Source organism: Microtus pennsylvanicus, chromosome Y (assembly GCF_037038515.1).
Source record: "Microtus pennsylvanicus isolate mMicPen1 chromosome Y, mMicPen1.hap1, whole genome shotgun sequence".
Classification (NCBI taxonomy): Eukaryota; Metazoa; Chordata; class Mammalia; order Rodentia; family Cricetidae; genus Microtus; species Microtus pennsylvanicus.
The window spans coordinates 18288596-18309340 of NC_134602.1; positions in this window are offsets into that span (position 1 = coordinate 18288596).

Genomic DNA, 20745 nt, shown 5'->3' on the forward strand with positions numbered 1-20745 from the left:
AATATTTGCATTAGTATAGATTTTGCTTTACTGATAGAGATTTTAGGTCAATTTTGTTATATGTATATGCATTTTTGATCTTAAGTAAGGTATTGTGATTGTGTAGTTCATTTAAAAATATAATGTATATAGGTTATGAATGGATAATCATTAATAATAGTCAAGTTTGTAGTCATGTTAGTTAGATTTTCTAGCTACATAGATATATATATTTCAGTTAGATAGGCATTATTCATATCTCTCTAGACTACAAAATAGGCTATTTAATGTTTTAGCACCTTAGGGTTTTTCATGACAGTGAGACACTCTACTCTTGGCAGCACATATCTACTTCAGGAAGAAGATGGGCATCAAAGAGGATCCTTATGGAGTTTGATAGCCATTTGGGGAAGAAACTGCTCTTGCCTGGATTGTTGCATAAACTGTACACAGAAAACACTCAGAGAGAGGACTACTGAACTTGCCTAAAGGTGAGATGATCTTTTCGTGTTCCTGATTCAGGAAAGGGTCAGCAAAACATTCTTCAAGACAAGCAGATAGTGACTGCCTTTGAAATTTCCTGCTTCATGGAAATGTCTGCTGGAAACTATGGGCCTGTAGGCTGAGGATGGAAACACCAACGGTACAGAGGAACTTTGGGTGACTGTCCAGGCAGCGAGATGTCTCTGTCATTTCTAGAGTTTGAAAATGGCTTACTTTTTGTTTGCTTAGGGAATACTGTATTATTCTGGAGTCTCTGATGGAGTTGAAGAATAGAAAGATAGTTATAGTTTTCCATTGTTATGATAAAAGATAAAATAGATATAAATATGGTAACTGTAATTCTTGCTTGATAACTGTTTTGTTATATGTAATTTTGCTATGTTAAAGTTAAAGATTCCGTTCTTGTTTAAACAGAAATAGGAGTAATGATGGAGTATAGGTCATTGGTTAATTAAATAAAGAAACTGTTTGGCCTGAAAGGTTAGAACATAGGTGGGTGGAATAAACATAAGAGAATGCTGGGAGGAATAGGAATTGAGCTTAGAGATGCCATGCACCTCTCCCATGGGCAGAAATGGTAGCTCTGCACTCTGAGGCAGATGGCGATAAAGCCAGCCACCAGGTCAGACATGCTAAATCTTTCCTTCTAAGCGCAACTCGTGCTGCAACATACATTATTAGACATGGGTTAAGAGGCTGAAAATAATGGGGCAGGCAGTGTTGAAATGAATAGTTTTGTGTTGTTATTTCAGAGCATAACCTTACAAGGCGGCCCCATGGGGATGCAGCCCTGCTGCTCAAATTTCTACAATCAAGGGGGAAATGGAAGAAGGGAAGAAAGAAGAGAGAGAGACAAGGAAGAATGGATGAATTCAATCTTTCCTTGGAAAAAATGAGTGAACCAATGAATGAGGAGACCTAGTAGGAAAAAATGTGCTGCATTCCCTCAGAGAGTCAGGTCAAATTAAGGATTGACAAGGTTTTCCACTAAGGAGGATGCTTATTCCATTTTACCTTCTTTGTGCTCCAGGCCCACCCACAAGATTGATGATGAGGACAGGGAGAAGAAGAGGAGAGGGTGTACCAGAATTCCATGGTACAATTTCTCACCCAAATTGTAGCCAAATCACCTGACCTGGGACAGCTGATCTACATGCTGGACCCTAACTCACAGTTTGACAACTCTAACATTTTAACCAAGTTTGTGAAGATGAAGGAACCAAAAATAGCCCAGTTACAGGATGGCAGGTTCCTTACAGGATGGGAGTCAGACATCAGTACCATACTGGTATTTGGCGGTTTGATGGGTGTGTGGGGTCTTTGCCAGACTCCACCTAGCATTATGGATTCCCTACTTTACTGATATTATGGAGTTCTGTTCCGGCACAAAATAAAGGCAATGCAGATATCAGAGAATATTTACCAGTTTATTGTTAAACTTACTGAACCAAAGTTCCAGCGTAGCACAGGTAGCGAGGAACAAAAGGGACGAGCCGCCTCTCCGCGCACCTTTTATTGGCATGGATTCGCCTGAGGCAAACCCCGCCCTCTAAAGGGAGCTGATTTAACCCCTTTATCTCCCCCTTTTGTCTAAATAAGACACAACTAAACCAAATATAACTATAACAATAATAACAAATGATAAATATAACAAACAATATTGAGAGCAAAAGTTTTGCTAAAGAGTAACTACAATTAAATAATCTTCAACTCCATCAAAGATCTGAGAAGGGAGTAAATATTACTTAATAAAAAAGAGATATCCAAAATGTGCAACAAATGACAGAGACAACTGACTGCCTGGGCAATCACCCAAAATCTCGTTTGCAATGTTGAGTCAACCAACTTTGGCTAAGGCCTAACATAACTGACATACCATTCTCAAATGCAAGGAACTTTCTTAGGATTATCCTACCCTGTCTTGGCAAGATAAGACAATCCTGTTTATATCTTAGTCAGTAGTTGAGGTATGGGTTTTTCTTAACCCAAAGGCCAGTTCTGCCAGGAAGACAAGCTCCCAGTGGAGTGTCTTTGGTGCTCAACGTTCTCTCGGGAGTAGAGTGGTGTTGCCAGGAGTAAATTGTGTCTCGATGGCACAGAATTCTAGGTTAGATTAAAGGCCATTTTCTACAGCTCTTCAAAGAAGCTGAAGATTATACTATCTATACTGAAAATAATCTCTATGTATCTAAAAAACCTGATTAACCTAAAAATAATATGACAAACATGTAATTCTCAATACCTATCTAATTTGAAAACTAAGGGAATAAACAATTGTGCAATGTATGAAGACAATGATCTTCACTTGTAAACAATGTCATTACTTATCAAATGTAAACAATGTTATTACATAAATAGTACCAGAGGTAGAAATGTACATTGTGATATGATAGATGTATCCATACAATATAAGCATACTCTTATACCAAAATAGAGGTAGGAACACTCACATTCAATATTCAATATATCAATATACAAAAAACAGTACCAACATAATTTTCTAAAAACAGTAAGTCACAAATACCAATCATCCCATCAACCCAGTTAATCCCCCTCTTTTTTTTTTTTTTTTTTTTATATCCCTAATTCCATACAATATCTCCCCGTCCCCTCACCCCTAAACCAACCACTAAAAGATGTCCCTAACCCTGTGGGCAAACTCTGTTGGGAGAGGGGACGTCATCCTCTTAGATTGCTTCTAGCTGACATGGGGGCGACGTTCTTCTTAGGGGCCCCTGTGAAAGCAAACGATGGTAAAATTTCCAAATTAACCTTTGACTTAAGAAGACTATAACTAGTCTCTGTGTGTTTGGAGAAGGTCCGGCCAGAGCATCGTCAAAAATGTGCATCATATGAAATTGTCTCTTGCAATTGGTACCAAAAAACAGATCCAAAATTAGTGCTTAAAAAAAAAATTCATGACGTCATAAAAACCAGATTGAGTTGATGTTGTGGGGCCCCATCTTCATCCTGGAAACTTTAAAAATTACTGTAGGAAAATATGTTGCTTGTTATGGGAAATTTAAACATTAACAACAAGGACTTATACTGACATATAAAGAAAGACACAGATGTGAGGGAAGGCAAAGAAAGTTTATCAAGTATAAAATTATTCTTATTCTGTCCCATTTCATGGCTCCTGACCTGAGACAGAAACTTTGAAATATCTCTTATCAACAGGCTTGGAATTGAAGAAGGACTGAGCCATAGTCCAACTCCAAAACCAGCTCTACACATTTATAAAGAAGTGTTCAATAAAACATATAAATATAAATAAATATATATAAAACCAATACTTACGATACGTATAGAATTTTATTGTTGATGTTTAATGGGTCGTATCTATTTTCCATCCATCAGTAATTAAATATTCAGGGTCCCTCAAATTCTTTGGAGATGAATATTTTCCTGTGGAGATAAGAAAAGAACCCTGCCCCCATCCTATTAGTAATCCTTACCATCTGTATGTCGGTCATCCTTGTGAATGAATTGTTATTTATCTTTTCCAAGTGACTTCTCTTCCTCAAACCGAACCTTTATTAATTTTGACGGTATCCATAATTTTTCCTCACCTGTGGAGATAAGAGCAAAACCCCTTCCCCAACGCAGCACATCTCCTGGCTTCCATTGTGAGGTCAGTACATCCTTGAAATAAACTGGTTGATTTAGTTCAGCAGACTTTTCCATTATCCAATGTCTTTCTGCAGCCGTCGTTCCCTTCTCGTTAGCGTTGAGAAAATTCAAGGTTAACAAAGCATTATGTAACCTATTTCTAGGGGTGTTTTCCACCCCTTTCTGTTTGTTCAACATATCCTTTATAGTTCGATTTGATCTTTCTATGACTGCTTGACCTGTAGGATTGTATGGTATACCTGTAACATGCTTGATATTGTAATGATCAAAAAACCGTTTCATCTTCCTAGAGACATAAGCAGGACCATTATCTGTCTTTATTTGTGTAGGTATACCCATGATAGCCATGACTTCTAATAAATGAGTGATTACTGAATCAGCTTTTTCTGAACTTAAAGCAGTTGCCCATTGAAAGCCTGAATAAGTGTCGATGGTGTGATGAACATATTTTAATTTGCCAAATTCTGCAAAGTGGAACACATCCATCTGCCAGATTTCATTTCTATGAGTGCCCTTTGGATTAACTCCTGCTGGCAGTGGCGTTTGGTTATAGAAAGAGCAGGTAGGGCATTTCTTCACAATCTCCTTAGCTTGTTGCCATGTAATAGAGAACTCTTTCTTCAAACCTTTGCTATTAACATGATGTTTTTTATGAAATTCAGAGGCTTGAAGCACACTACCAATCAATAATTGATCAATTTCTGCATTACCTTGTGCTAGAGGACCTGGCAGACCCGTATGGGATCGGATGTGTGTTATGTACATAGGGCAAAGCCTGTTCCTGATCAAATCTTGAACCTGGATAAACAATGAGGTTAGTTCTGTATCATCAGGTATAAATTTAGCAGTTTCAATATGTAAAATAACTCTTTCTGCATATTGTGAATCAGTAACTATATTAATAGGTTCTTTAAAATCTCTTAGTACCATAAGAATGGCATATAATTCTGCCTTCTGGACAGAATCATAAGGACTTTGTTCCACCTTACCCAAGTCTTCTGATTTGTAACCTGCCTTCCCTGATTTATTGGCATCAGTATAGAATGTACGGGCTCCAGTTATTGGAGCATCACGGACTATTCGAGGAAGGATCCAAGAAGTTCTCTTTATGAAGTTGAGCCGCTTGCTTTTTGGATAGTTGTTATTAATGTCTCCCAAAAAATTAGCACAAGCTCTTTGCCATGGTTCATTATCTTCCCATAATTTCTTTAGTTCATCAGCAGTGAAAGGCATTATAATTTCTGCTGGGTCTATGTCTGCTAGTTGACGAAGTCTCAGCTTGCCTTTTATAATTAACTCAGAGACCTTTTCCACATAAGTTTTCAGTTTCTTACTTGGTTTATGTGGTAAAAAGTTCCATTCCAAGATAATATCATCTCTCTGCATTAAAATTCCTGTAGGAGAAATTTTCGATGGTAATATGACGAGAATACAATCGAGCTCTGGATTTACTCTGTCCACATGTGCCTGTTGTAATTTCTCCTCAATCATTGTCAGTTCCTTTTCTGCTTCAGCTGTTAATTCTCTGGGACTGTTTAAATCTTTATCACCATCCAAGGTCTTGTTCAAATGAATTATTAGATCAGGTGTTATCCCAATAGTTGGTCGTAAACTGGAAATGTCTCCTAACAGTCTTTGAAAGTCATTAAGAGTCCGTAAGCGATCTCTCCGAATTTGTGCCTTCTGTGTCTTAATTTTTTGCAAACCTATTCTATAACCTAAATAATTAACAGAATCTCCCTTCTGAATCTTTTCAGGAGCAATTTGCAATCCCCATTTAGGTAACAGTATCTGTATTTCTTCAAACAGCCTGTTCAAGGTATCTATGTTTGAATCAGATAACAATATGTCGTCCATGTAATGGTATACAATAGATTTGGGAAATTTCTTGCGTATTATTTGTAATGGTTGGTTCACAAAATATTGGCACAGGGAGGGGCTATTTAACATACCCTGGGGGAGGACGGTCCAGTGGTACCTCCTCGAAGGTTGAGAATTGTTATAAGTAGGCACTGTGAAGGCAAATTTTTCTCTATCTTCTTTTTGCAAAGGTATAGTGAAAAAACAATCCTTCAAATCAATAACTATGAGAGGCCATCCTTTTGGTAATAAAGAGGGCAACGGAATTCCAGATTGCAGAGGGCCCATAGGTTGAATAACCTTGTTGATGGCCCTGAGATCTGTCACCATTCTCCATTTACCTGATTTTTTCTTAACCATAAATACAGGAGAATTCCAAGGGCTGGTAGATTCTTCTATATGTCCAGCATCTAGTTGCTCTTGTACCAGCTGTTCTAAAGCCTGTAGCTTTTCCTCAGCTAAAGGCCATTGCTTTGTCCATATTGGTTTCTCAGTCAACCATTTTAGAGGCAAGGCTGTTGGTATTTCTGAAGGGACATCAATTGCTTGTTTCTGCATAGCCCTAATGGCCGGTTTTGTCCTTTTGTAATAACTTTTAATATTCCTTTCAGAAATATGGGCTCTAGAAGTAGCAGGAATGTTAATTTGAGTATTCCATTGTTGTAATAGGTCACGACCCCATAAATTCATTGCAATATTGGCTACATAAGGCCTTAATTTTCCTATTTGTCCCTCAGGCCCTATACATTCAACCCATCTCGTGCTCTGCCTTACTCGAGATAGGGTTCCAATTCCCAGGAGCTGAACATTTACATTCTGAAGAGGCCAATATGGATGCCAAGATTCTGGGGTAATGATACTTACATCAGCACCTGTGTCCAGTAGGCCAGTAATAAAAATGCCATTTACACACACTCTCAGCTTAGGTCTTTGATCATTTATAGAAGTTTGCCAAAACACACGTAACTCATCTTTCTGATTACTATTGCTTGTAACAGTAGGCATGTGGCTTTCTAATTGTCCTGACGAGGCATGTTTTCTGCAGAAACTGGGAATGTCTGAACCATGTTTGCCATGGGGGCCTGAGAGGCCCCCCCTCTCACGTTTCCCGTCTGTATCAGGTTGCCTTGTCTATCTCTTGTAGACCTGCATTCATTCGTCCAATGTCTGCCCTTCCCACATCTTCTACATAAACCTGAAGGCTGATTCCTTCTATTCCTGTTATTTCTAGAAGACGCATTATTATTATTTCTGAAAACCCGTTGTTTACAATTCCTTTTCATATGACCCATTTTGCCACAATTAAAACATTTGGTATTCTGGTGTCTCCTTTTACCATTGGAAATTGCTTCTTCTACCCATGCTTCAGTGCCATAGTCAAATGTGTCAACATCTAGTGTATGCAAGACCCATTCTTCCAAGGACGCTGATCTGAACATTAAAGGCCTCAAGATCGTTTTGCATTTCACATTAGCATTTTCGTAAGCCAAAGACTCAATTATTATACGTCTTGCTTCTGGGTCAGGTATCCCCATTTGTACAGCCTTAGTTAATCTTTGTAAAAAGTCACTGAAGGGTTCTCTCTGACCCTGTTTAACTGTGACAAATGATTCCATTCTCTGTCCTGGGTCTTGTACTCTGTCCCAAGCCCTTAAGGCTGCTGTAGTACACATAGAAAGTATGTTTTCATCCAAATTAGCTTGTTCCTGAGGGTCTGAAAAGAGCCCTTCACCTAGAATTTTATCTAGGGAAACGTCAATTCCCTTTGCCTTTTCCTGCTGTTCTAAAAGTCTAGCCTCTTGCCTGAATAAGCATTTCCATTTTAATTGCGGTCCACTCTCAAGGACCGCGGAGCTCAGCTGGAGCCAGTCCAAGGGGGTTGCTTTGCTTGTTGTGGCCCAAGATTTTAGCATCTCTTTAACAAAAGGGGAGTGCATCCCAAAAGACATGATGGCCTGTTTAATTTCTTTGAGATCATTCATACGGACAGGCTCCCATGTCCTTGATGACCCTAGGGTTATCCACTCTCAAGGACCGCGGAGCTCAGCTGGAGCCAGTCCAAGGGGGTTGCTTTGCTTGTTGTGGCCCAAGATTTTAGCATCTCTTTAACAAAAGGGGAGTGCATCCCAAAAGACATGATGGCCTGTTTAATTTCTTTGAGATCATTCATACGGACAGGCTCCTAGGGTCCTTGATGACCCTAGGGTTTCTGGAACCAACCACCTTTTCTGTTGTTATTACAGGAAAGGCATGTAGAGCTGTAGGTAGAGCTTTGTGAAAATTGTCCCGGAGGGATTTATCCACAGATGTAGTTAAAATTTGCCTTTCTACCCTTTGCTCTTCTTCTTCAGAATTTAGAAATTCCTCAATCTTTTCAATTCTATTCACCATTGCTTTTTGTAATGTCTGAATCTCCTGCCCAGAATTATGTTCTAAAGCCTTCATTGAGGATTCTAGAGTATGAAATTTGTCCAGTAGAGATAACTTGTCATCTTTGGACATAATTTTTATGGCATAAACCGTGCCTTCTTGTATTGACAATCTTTCCGCCAATCTGTCATACGCTTTAGACAAAATTTGATTGTCACATTCAGCAGTTTTGATTCTCTCAGTTAACGTTTCAGTTCCTACAGAAAGGGACTGCTGAAACTTACGATCTAATTCAGCTGTTCCTTCTTCCATAGTAATGAATTTCTCCTTAACATCAGAAAGGGACTGCTGAAACTTACGATCCAGTTCAGCTGTTCCTTCTTCCATAGTAATGAATTTCTCCTTAACATCAACCTGTACTTTTTTTAGATTTTGCTCAGTTAACCGAGTCATGTTAAACAAAGATTTGTTTTCTTCCTGGAGAACTTCAAACTGATTCTTGAGAAGATTGTTGTCATTCTCAATAGTTTTTAAACGTTCAACCTCTGTCTTAAGAGATTTGATCATTTTCCTATTATCAAACCAAATAGTGCTAAGGAAAATTAAGAATCCCAGGAATATTCATATATGTGGTGTGGTAGACACCTCTTGTAAGATCTCCCAAATGGTGCATTCAAAAGAACTATTGAAATAGGCTGAGGTCACGTTCTCAGACATTATTTAGAAAAGAAAAAGTTCTCTTACCTGTAATAACTGGTTCCTGCCAGTGGTGGCGAAAGAGCCCAGTTGAATCCACGTGTCCTAAATCTGAAATAAAAGGACTCAAAAACAAAATTGAAACAGACACCAAGCTGATAAGTATTTTTTGCCGGGGCTCTCAGGCCGCTGTCACGTGACCTGAGCGCTGGCGGCGGTGGGGGTGGGAGGGGGAGCAGACACAGGCAGTGCGCGCGCCGGCGGGCGGTTGCGCATGGGAAATCTGGCCGGGGCGGCTCGGAACAGAGTCTTAGGCGCTGTTAAAAAGGCTCTGTTGAATCAAACTAACTGCTTGATACTCTAACAAGCAGCAGGGAAAATCGAGTCGCTTAGAAACTCAGCCGTTTCAGCGTGCACCCAGAGAGACCGCTGCAGCAGCTCGGGGTGCAAGAGACTCCAATTCGGGGCCGGTTCTCGGCAAAGCCCCACGGGGGAGGCGCCAGATGTTCCGGCACAAAATAAAGGCAATGCAGATATCAGAGAATATTTACCAGTTTATTGTTAAACTTACTGAACCAAAGTTCCAGCGTAGCACAGGTAGCGAGGAACAAAAGGGACGAGCCGCCTCTCCGCGCACCTTTTATTGGCATGGATTCGCCTGAGGCAAACCCCGCCCTCTAAAGGGAGCTGATTTAACCCCTTTAGAGTTCGGAGCATTCATCATATGTGTGCATGTCACACACTAGTGGGCATCATATGTACATGTTTATCCTGTGTGTGGGTGAGTGTGTTCATGAGTTTTATAGCCCAAGTACTACAGAACATGATCAATGAAAGGGAACACTGTTTTCCAGATATGGCAGGGCAATTATTTAAATGAACTGACAAGGGTTGGATGGCATGGATAAGACCTATGAGAGTTCAAGGCATAACGAATCCAGGCATGACAAAGTAGGTGGCAGACAGAATTCTGGCAAAAATAAGTAGGTAGCTTGATGTCCAACTTACTGGAGAAGAGCAACTGAGCGGAGACACTTTTCACTAAGCAACATGCTCTAGTGGAGATCAAACATCCTTTGACTTACAGCTAGTACGAATTAAACCATTCATCAAATGAAACCTAATTTTCTCTGATTTTGAGTATACATTTGTGTCCCTTCCTGATTAATCTATTCTTTATCCTCTTAAGTCCCAATACCTCACGCTGATATCGGTCACATCTTTCCATTTGACATGGTTTTCCCTCAAGCTTCATACCGCCCTGAGATCATACAACTTTTTGTCCCCTCTCCACTGCTTCCTTGACAGCCATCTTGTCCTTTATCACACCACGCATCCCCAGTCCTTTACTCTCCAAGGGGAAAAGACCATAAATCCTGCTTTGTTTTGAGGCATGTATTTCTGTGATGCCCCATCCACCAAACACAATCCATCATTGACCAAATAACACAACATGTTAACATATTTTTATTCTTGAGAAAGAATAATCCATTGGAAAAGATACCAGGATTCATAGAAGACCTGAGGTATCTCTGAAAAAACACATTCCCAAAGAGAGAATTAAGTCTGCCCCTCAAAATTTGAGAATTTCACTTTAACAGATCTTCACCAAATCATAGACATAGATATGTAAGTCATTATCAAACTTGATGAAATACACAGAAGGTTTGTTGGGAACTTGGCAAATAATTTTACCTATCTCTTGGGTTCCATCTTTTTTTGTTGTACTGCACTCTTTTGCCCTCCAAGGAATCCCTGCCTAATTCCAAAGTCACCTCTACTGGAGGACATTCAGGCGTGATGTGGTGGTTGCCTTCAATGGAATCATCATGATGGTGGTAAAGGTACAGGACCGGATCATTCTCGTTGACAATGTAGAAACAGGTCGTTATGCTCTGCACCTCATCTGGGACCACGCCACTCCACTCTTCCTTAGAGCCTGGCATGATGTGGAGGTTGCCTTCCAGGTAGTCATCCAGGAGGTGGTAAATGTACAAGACCGGATCTTTCTTGTAGGTAATATAAAACCAGGTCTTCATGATTGGCACCTCTTCTAGGACCATCCCGTTCCAGTCATTCTTAGAGCCATTTGTGCCCATGAATGTATGTTTCACTGCTCTGCCAACTATGGTGTTTGAGAGATGAGTGTCTGTCACCTGAGGAAATGGCACATTATTAGGCAGGATCTTCAGGTTTAAAATCCTTTCATCACTATGAAGCTCCAAGCCATAGACACAATCAATCCCATCATATTTCAACAAATAGAGAGAGGGATATGTTGGCAGTTGATCTAGAATGATGGCTTTCCAATGGGTGACTGGTTCATTGGCTTCCTTCCAGCCATGAGAAATTCTGCGGCCAACAATATTCTCCAGGGCCTCAAAAGGCTTACTAAGTTTTTGCTTCTGGAGCGATGGCCCATTCTTCTTCTGGAGATGTGGCATGCAACTCATACTAAGAGGCATCTTCATCATGGCGGGAGACTTTCTGAGATAGGCCACAGCACTCCTGTTCCACTGTCTCTTGGCTCTGTTTCTGTGCTTGGGCTTCATAGCTGCCAATCTCTGCATAGGAAGAACTCTTCAGTTTAAATCAGACACAAAGTGGTTTCCTCCACCATAAGTGCCTGCAAGGATAAGAAGGTGTGGATGTGAGGTCAAGGCTCTTTTTAGGAATAACTTTGGAGCAGGTGAAAAAGGCAGGGCTGAATAGATTTGCATACCTAAATGGAATATGTTCTTAAGAAATTAATAGGAAAATTATCAAACTCTTGTCTACAGCTCAGTATATGTGTATCAGAGACATATTCCTGCTGCAAAATGCAATTGACCTCTACTGAGAAACCTACTTCCTGACTTACTATATCAATGAGAGAGGAAGCTATGCCTATACCTAAAGTGAGAAAGAAATATCTGAACAGATGGCAAAGAATTCAAAGAACAGCCACTCCTCTTCTTACCACTCAAGCTACTGGTTAGTTGGCTGATCTATAACCACCTGCCCAAGGTCATGGCACTCCAGTCCACTGGCTCTCTCTATTGTGTCTCCTGATCCAGATCCAGGTTGATTACATAAAGATATTCTGTATCTTCATTAGAGAAGTGAGTACTGTGAGTCAAAATGCCAAAAGAAAGAAACATTAATCTGTGCAACAGCACCTCTTAGAAATAATTATCTTTTAAAACACATATGGACAAAGAGGATCTTTGCTATTTAAGTGGACTGAGGAATTGGACATTTTTAGCAAAGATAGAGTGGGGAGAATACCTGACATTAACCGTCCCCCAGCTATCAAATATAGGAGCTGTTAACGACATAAATTTTGGACCCAGAGCAGATTTGAAAGAAACCTTTCTTTGACTACAGAGGTCCTAGTTGCTTCCTAAACATATATACCAACAGAAAATATCTTGGCTCTCTAGATTCCAACTTCTGGAAATTCGGTTGAACAGTTGTGGAGCCCAAGAGCTGAACTGACCTCCTCAGCCACCATGAAGATAGTAAGCCCACCTTCACAGAAGACTAGTGCTTCATGTGGAACAGAGTTGCCACTCCCAACCAAAGCTTTGTGACATCTTCAAGCCTCTACTTATGTCATAAAACTCCTCCTAGCCAGGTTTCTTCCCTACTAACCCCCAGAAATATCCAGCATACAGGTCCTAAAATGCTGCTCATACAGCCCCATGAAGACCCAAAATAAAAACCCCAATCGTCTTCCCAATTACTTGAGTCATATTTTCCAAGTATCTCAACCCCTTTATGTGGTTTTTTTTTCTGTAAAATAATTTTTTGTCTGAGTCAACAACTCACATGAATGTTTTTTTTTCCAACTCCAATGTTCTCATTGGTTATTTTCTATTGATTTTTCCATTACTTCATAATAATAATTATAAAACTTTCCTCTTCTCTTCCTCCTCCCACATTCTTCTTGCTCCGCAAATAAATCTCTCCACTCAAACACCAGTCCAAATAGAGGGCAGGGTACTTTGCGCTGTGGGAAGTCCAAGCCCACCCTTCATCCATCCAGATTTAGCAAGGTATGCATCCACAAAAAATATGATCACAAAAAGCCAGTGTATGATATGCAGACAATTGCAAGTGCCATTATCTTTGGCTTCTCCGTCTGCCCCAATTGTCAGCCACATTCAGAGCTTCCAGTTTGATCCCATGTTCTTTCATTCCCAGGTCACTGCTTTAGTTGAAATCCCCTTAGTTCAGGCACAGTGTCTCATAGTGTGGACCAAGCCCTTATATTCCTGACATCCTTGCTCTTTTTCTCCATCCATCTGCTCTTCCACTGGAGCTTGGAAGCTCCATCTAGTTTTCTGATTTTGACCCTGACTTGATCTCCATCATTTGCCAAACAAAAGTTCCATGGTGATTTTCAAAATAGTCAGTCATCAGTCTGACTATGGGACAAGGCACACATAGTTCCTAGGGACATGTCACAGTGCGGTCAACTTCTCCTCCCTGCTTAAGTACCTAGAGAGGGTCACCCTATGGCCTTCTGAGAACCACTCGAGAGATATCGATCTTGACATCCCCAGAATGGCCCCATAAATTGAGGTATCATCAGAGTATGTGCATTAACTTGTAAGTGTTTGTGTGTGTGTATTTAAATCACAATAACAAATGGATTGTAATATTGAAGTTTCTTCTCATCTTGAGAAGAATATTTGCTACAGAAACACTCTCACAGTAATAGTGAGAGTGTACACTATCTAAGAAAGGAGAAATAACTGGAGCAATCCCCCAGGAGTTAGGCTCAGTGTCCTAGGAATTACGCCCAAGGAAAGTCAATGAACTCAGTGATGGAAGATAAAACCCAGCCTAAATAAAACCCTAAATCATTTAGGTGGAACATGAGATACTCTTACAACAGTTACAAGAGGTCTAAAATGCCTGGACTGGAACATAAGGGGAACACAAGGACATGGAGCTGAGAGTGCATGGCAAAACTGATTGGATCTGGCAAAAATTATGTAAGCATACCAAGGAAACCACCAGTGGGACAAAACCCTAAGAAATCTGTATGACAACATATCATGTTGAACATAATGAGATTTATAGACAAAGGAAAGATCTTAATTATGTCACTGTTACACAGGTGATGATGAACCAGTTCCATCGTAGAGTGACTCCCTGCTTTGTTTAAGATAACCTGTCAATTCTGTCTAGTCAGTTACAAGGAAATTTGCATTAATTGCACAGATTAACTATCAGCATCATTTACTGCACAATCAAAGGCAAGGCAAAGAAATCATAGACATGTTGTTGAATGCTGATGATGTTATTGGGAGTTTTGATGGGTTTTTTTCTTAAAGGGAAATCATCGGTGACTCTCATGCATGAAGCAGATCCTTTCTCTGTGATGTTTCCTGAATAGCCACTGAGATACCAGCCCATTGAGTTGTGGTCTCTCTCTCTTTTAAAAAGCAACTTCTACCTTCAGCTTGATCTCTTGCTTGAGCTTCCCTTCCGGCTACGAGGCTCCTTTTCTGATCCTGCAGTGGGCTTTTGTAAGGGATTGTGATCTCTAAGTTTTTCCCCTTTCAAGAACTAATCATTCTATTAATCACAATTCTAAACTCTTGTGGGAGTTTGTTTGTGACTTATGCCTTCACGTGTGATACAAGTGACCTGTGTGTATAGGGTCTTCTCTCTGTTCATGTGGGGAAGGCATGGCAGCAGGAGTAGATGGCTGCTCATTCTCTGTAAGGAAATCAGTAAACAGTGGGGACCAAGTACAAGGATGTCCTGAAATATTAAGTCTTGTCCTTTCAAGGCCCCAAAGCCTCCAGCTAGGTTCAGGGTCACGACAATCTCCAAAACCCACCGAGCATGAAGTATTCAGAACCAGAAGCCTGTGTGTGCCATATCACATAAATTCATCGTCAGTACACCAATCTGTTATTTTTTAATTCTAAATTATTTTGTCCCATCAGAACGATCTATATTACCAATTAACCAAATTTGCTGCATCTTTGGTTTCCTAGAATTGTTTTAAATTGTTGCTGGGACAGTCTTACAAACCTTCCTGTGCTGTTATGAGACCTTAAGGGGACAGCATTTATTTCAGAAATTAAAGGCAGTTGGGTTCAATCCTATGGTTAACTGTTAGTTAGACACTGGAAGGATGGATTTGACTAAGAAAGAGAGACGGCATACATGGAGGCAGGTAACCTTTCCTTTGCAAAATGACCCATTTTGAGTCCTTACTTCAGGCTCTTCTCTTCTCCTAATCTTGGTTTTTTTATTAGTTCAGGAGAAGAATTAAAACTCCATTTACAGTATCTGTGAACCTGAATGAGTTAAGTATGTGTGACCAACTTGATGTCTGCCTGTCTGTCAACAGGGCCAGAGTTCAGGGGCATCTGATGCATAGCACAGGATTGTCAGCCATCAATCTCTGGTCCACCTAACCCTACAGCATTAGAGTTGTCATGTTTGCTCATCTGATCTTCCTCATATGATCTCCATCCACAGAGATGTCAGAAAAATCCTCTCCTGAGAGGGCAAGTTCTTTACAAATGAAAGATTATACAACAGAAGACACATGGGAGATTTATATGGGCAAGCTGTTGAAAGGATAAAGTGATAGAAGAAGTTTATTGATAAATTAAAGAAAGAATCCGCTTCAGCTGATAGGTTAGAACATAGGTAGGTGGAGTAAACAAAACAGAATGCCGGGAGGATGAGGTAGTGAGCTCAGAGAAGCCATGCTCCCCTCTCCCCAGCAGATGCCATAGCTGTGCTCTCTGAGGCAGATGTCGATGCATTCAGCCACCATGTCAGACATGCTGAATTTTTCCTGGTAAGTGCACCTCGTTATACTACACTGATTATTAGAAATGGGTTAAAATGCTGAATCTAATGGGCCAGCAGTGTTTAAAAGAATACAGTTTTTGTGTATTTATTTCAGGCATAACCTTCATGCGGCCGTGGTGCTGGGGACACAGCCTCGCTGCTCAAATAACTACAGAATGGCTTGCAGCCTTGTGGACAACTGAATCCACTGAAAGCCTGAGAAAGCTTGGGAAAGAGTAAAGCATGTTTTCTTGGTAGCAGCGATTTCTCGGTCTGCTCTGCTTGCTAGAAGAAAGCAAGGGCTCTCATCTAAAAGAGGCTTGCTGACTCAGCTTCAGCTGCAAAACCCTGCAGCCCTTAAGAGGTCCTGCCACAAAACATTTAAATGGTGTTGATAAAAGCCAACTGAATGCTTGTATGTTTTCAGCAGTAGCAGGAAAAAAAACTGTGTTGTTTTAAAATGCTGGCTTTCTGGGCCATCCTGCCTGGGCAAACTCTGACTGTTTGAGGAAGGAGGGCCAGCTACAGAAAGAGGGCTTGAGTGTTGTCTGTTGCAGCCTCTTTGATGGCAAGGACCTTGAAACACTGTAGACTTGTGGCACTGAATGCGGCTCTGTTCGGTACCTCAGCCACAAGGTTGGAATGGCAGAAAGCTAAGGAATGGGCTACATCTGGCCAGCAAAGCCACGGCTTTAGTCCTACTGAGAAGGCTTGGTAAATGAAAGACTCATGTGGTCAGAAAAACAGAGGGAGAAATAGAGTAAAGAGAGATTCAAAGACAAAGAAAATTTTTAAATGATTTACAGTGTTTTAAAAATATGTGCTGGCTAAAATTTGAAGTTCTTAAAGTTAAAAAAAGGAAGAGAGTTGTTGGGTGTGGTAGTACACACCTGTAAACCCAACACATGGGAGGCAGAGGGAGATTGACCTCTGTACCTTCAAGGTGAGGTAGCACACGCCTTTAATCCCAGTGCCTTGAAGGCAGAGACAAACAGATCTTTGTGAGTTCAATGTGTAGTAGCATACACCTTTAGTCCCAATGCCTGAAAGGCAGAGAGAGGCAGATCTCTGAGACTTCAAGGACAGACAGGTATACAGAGTTATTCCAGGTCAAAGATACAGAGAACCTGTCTCAAAAGGCAAAAAATAAAAAGGAAAAGTAAACAAAATAGAGGTTAAGTTGAAGCACACAAAGATGGAAAATTCACAGCGAATTTTGATATTGTATGCTATTATGCTCTTTTTGAATCATTTGAATTTTGAGGCAGTAGCAATAGGTGCTAAAAGATGTTTCTTTATAAAAGCTGCTGAAATACTCGAACATAGATATTTTGAAAATGCCTTGACTTTGAAATTTGGATCTAAGGACATGATGCTTTGGAAAGGAGTTTCTATTTTGTTTTCACAGAGGGTGATAGGCTGTGGATGCCTCTATCCTAATATGGTAGGATGGACCACGCCCTACTTAAAGGTTGCTGTGAACACCTTTAAAAAATTGCTTCACTCAACTGCCAACTGAGATAAAACAATAATGATGCCACCATTCAGCAGGAAGCATTTTGGAGAGAAAAAACTGCACCCACGTTCCCAAATATGGCTTATAAACGTTCTTTTACATTTAAAGTGGGACGTGATATAGATATGAATATTTGCATTAGTATAGATTTTGCTTTACTGATAGAGATTTTAGGTCAATTTTGTTATATGTATATGCATTTTTGATCTTAAGTAAGGTATTGTGATTGTGTAGTTCATTTAAAAATATAATGTATATAGGTTATTAATGGATAATCATTAATAATAGTCAAGTCTTTAGTCATGTTAGTTAGATTTTCTAGCTACTTAGATATATATATATATATTTCAGTTAGATAGGCATTCTTCATATCTCTCTAGACTACAAAATAGGCTATTTAATGTTTAGTACCTTAGGGTTTTTCATGACAGTGAGACACTCTACTCTTGGCAGCACATATCTACTTCAGGAAGAAGAAGGGCATCAAAGCGGATCCTTATGGAGTTTGATAGCCATTTGGGGAAGAAACTGCTCTTGCCTGGATTGTTGCATAAACTGTACACAGAAAACACTCAGAGAGAGGACTACTGAACTTGCCTAAAGGTGAGATGATCTTTTCGTGTTCCTGATTCAGGAAAGGGTCAGCAAAACATTCTTCAAGACAAGCAGGTAGTGACTGCCTTTGAAATTTCCTGCTTCATGGAAATGTCTGCTGGAAACTATGGGCCTGTAGGCTGAGGATGGAAATACCAACGGTACAGAGGAACTTTGGGTGACTGTCCATGCAGCGAGATGTCTCTGTCATTTCTAGAGTTTGAAAATGGCTTACTTTTTGTTTGCTTAGGTAATACTGTATTATTCTGGAGTCTCTGATGGAGTTGAAGAAGAGATAGATTGTTATTGTTTTCCATTGTTATGATAAAAGATAAAATAGATATAAATATTGTAACTGTAATTCTTGCTTGATAACTGTTTTGTTATATGTAATTTTGCTATGTTAAAGTTAAAGATTCCGTTCTTGTTTAAACAGAAATAGGAGTAATGATGGAGTATAGGTCATTGGTTAATTAAATAAAGAAACTGTTTGGCCTGAAAGGTTAGAACATAGGTGGGTGGAATAAACATAAGAGAATGCTGGGAGGAATAGGAATTGAGCTTAGAGATGCCATGCACCTCTCCCATGGGCAGAAATGGTAGCTCTGCACTCTGAGGCAGATGGCGATACAGCCAGCCACCAGGTCAGACATGCTAAATCTTTCCTTCTAAGCGCACCTCGTGCTGCAAGATACATTATTAGACATGGGTTAAGAGGCTGAAAATAATGGGGCAGGCAGTGTTGAAATGAATAGTTTTGTGTTGTTATTTCAGAGCATAACCTTACAAGGCGGCCCCGTGGGGATGCAGCCCTGCTGCTCAAATTTCTACAATCTAGGGGGAAATGGAAGAAGGGAAGAAAGAAGAGAGAGAGACAAGGAAGAATGGATGAATTCAATCATTCATTGGAAAAATGAGTGAACCAATGAATGAGGAGTCCTAGTAGGAAAAAATGTGCTGCATTCCCTCAGAGAGTCAGGTCAAATTAAGGATTGACAAGGTTTTCCACTAAGGAGGAGGCTTATTCCATTTTACCTTCTTTGTGCTCCAGGCCCACCCACAAGAGTGATGATGAGGACAGGGAGAAGAAGAGGAGAGGGTGTACCAGAATTCTCTGGTACAATTTCTCACCCAAATTGTAGCCAAATCACCTGACCTGGGACAGCTGATCTACATGCTGGACCCTAACTCCCAGTTTGACAACTCTAACATTTTAACCAAGTTTGTGAAGATGAAGGAACCAAAAATAGCCCAGTTACAGGATGGCAGGTACCTTACAGGATGGGAGTCAGACATCAGTACCATACTGGTATTTGGTGGTTTGATGGGTGTGTGGGGTCTTTGCCAGACTCCACCTAGCATCATGGATTCCCTACTTTACTGATATTATGGAGTTCGGTGCATTCATCATATGTGTGCATGTCACACACTAATGGGCATCATATGTACATGTTTATCCTGTGTGTGTGAGTGTGTTCATGAGTTTTATAGCCCAAGTACTACAGAACATGATCAATGAAAGGGAACACTGTTTTCCAGGTATGGCAGGGCAATTATTTAAATGAACTGACAAGGGTTGGATGGCATGGATAAGACCTATGAGATTTCAAAGCATACCGAATCCAGGCATGACAAAGTAGGTGGCAGACAGAATTCTGGCAAAACTAAGTAGGTAGCTTGATGTCCAACTTACTGGAGAAGAGCAACTGAGCGGAGACACTTTTCACTAAGCAACATGCTCTAGTGGAGATCAAACATCCTTTGACTTACAGCCAGTACGAATTAAACCATTCATCAAATGAAACCTAATTTTCTCTGATTTTGAGTATACATTTGTGTCCCTTCCTGATTAATCTACTCTTTATCCTCTTAAGTCCCAATACATCACGCTGATATCGGTCACATCTTTCCATTTGACATGGTTTTCCCTCAAGCTTCATACCGCCCCGAGATCATACAACTTTTTGTCCCCTCTCCACTGCTTCCTTGACAGCCATCTTGTCCTCTACCGCACCACGCATCCCCAGTCCTTTACTGTCCAAAAGGAAAAGACCATAAATCCTGCTTTGTTTTGAGGCATGTATTTCTGTGATGCCCCATCCACCAAACACAATCCATCATTGACCAAATAACACAACATGTTAACAAATTTTTATTATTTGAGGAAGAATAATCCATTGGAAAAGATACCAGGCAGGATTCATAGAAGACCTGAGGTATCTCTGAAAAAACACATTCCCAAAGAGAGAATTAAGTCTGCCCCTCAAAATTTGAGAATTTCACTTTAACAGATCTTCACCAAATCATAGACATAGATATGGAAGTCATTATCAAACTTGATGAAATACACAGAAGGTTTGTTGGGAACTTGGCAAATAATTTTACCTATCTCTTGGGTTCCATCTTTTTTGTTGTACTGCACTCTTTTGCCCTGCAAGGAATCCCTGCCTAATTCTAAAGTCACCTCTAATGGAGGACATTCAGGCGTGATGTGGAGGTTGCCTTCAATGGAATCATCATGATGGTGGTAAAGGTACAGGACCGGATCATTCTCGTTGACAATGTAGAAACAGGTCGTTATGGTCTGCACCTCATCTGGGACCACGCCACTCCACTCTTCCTTAGAGCCTGGCATGATGTGGAGGTTGCCTTCCAGGTAGTCATCCAGGAGGTGGTAAATGTACAAGACCGGATCTTTCTTGTAGGTAATATAAAACCAGGTCTTCATGATTGGCACCTCTCCTAGGACCATCCTGTTCCAGTCATTCTTAGAGCCATTTGTGCCC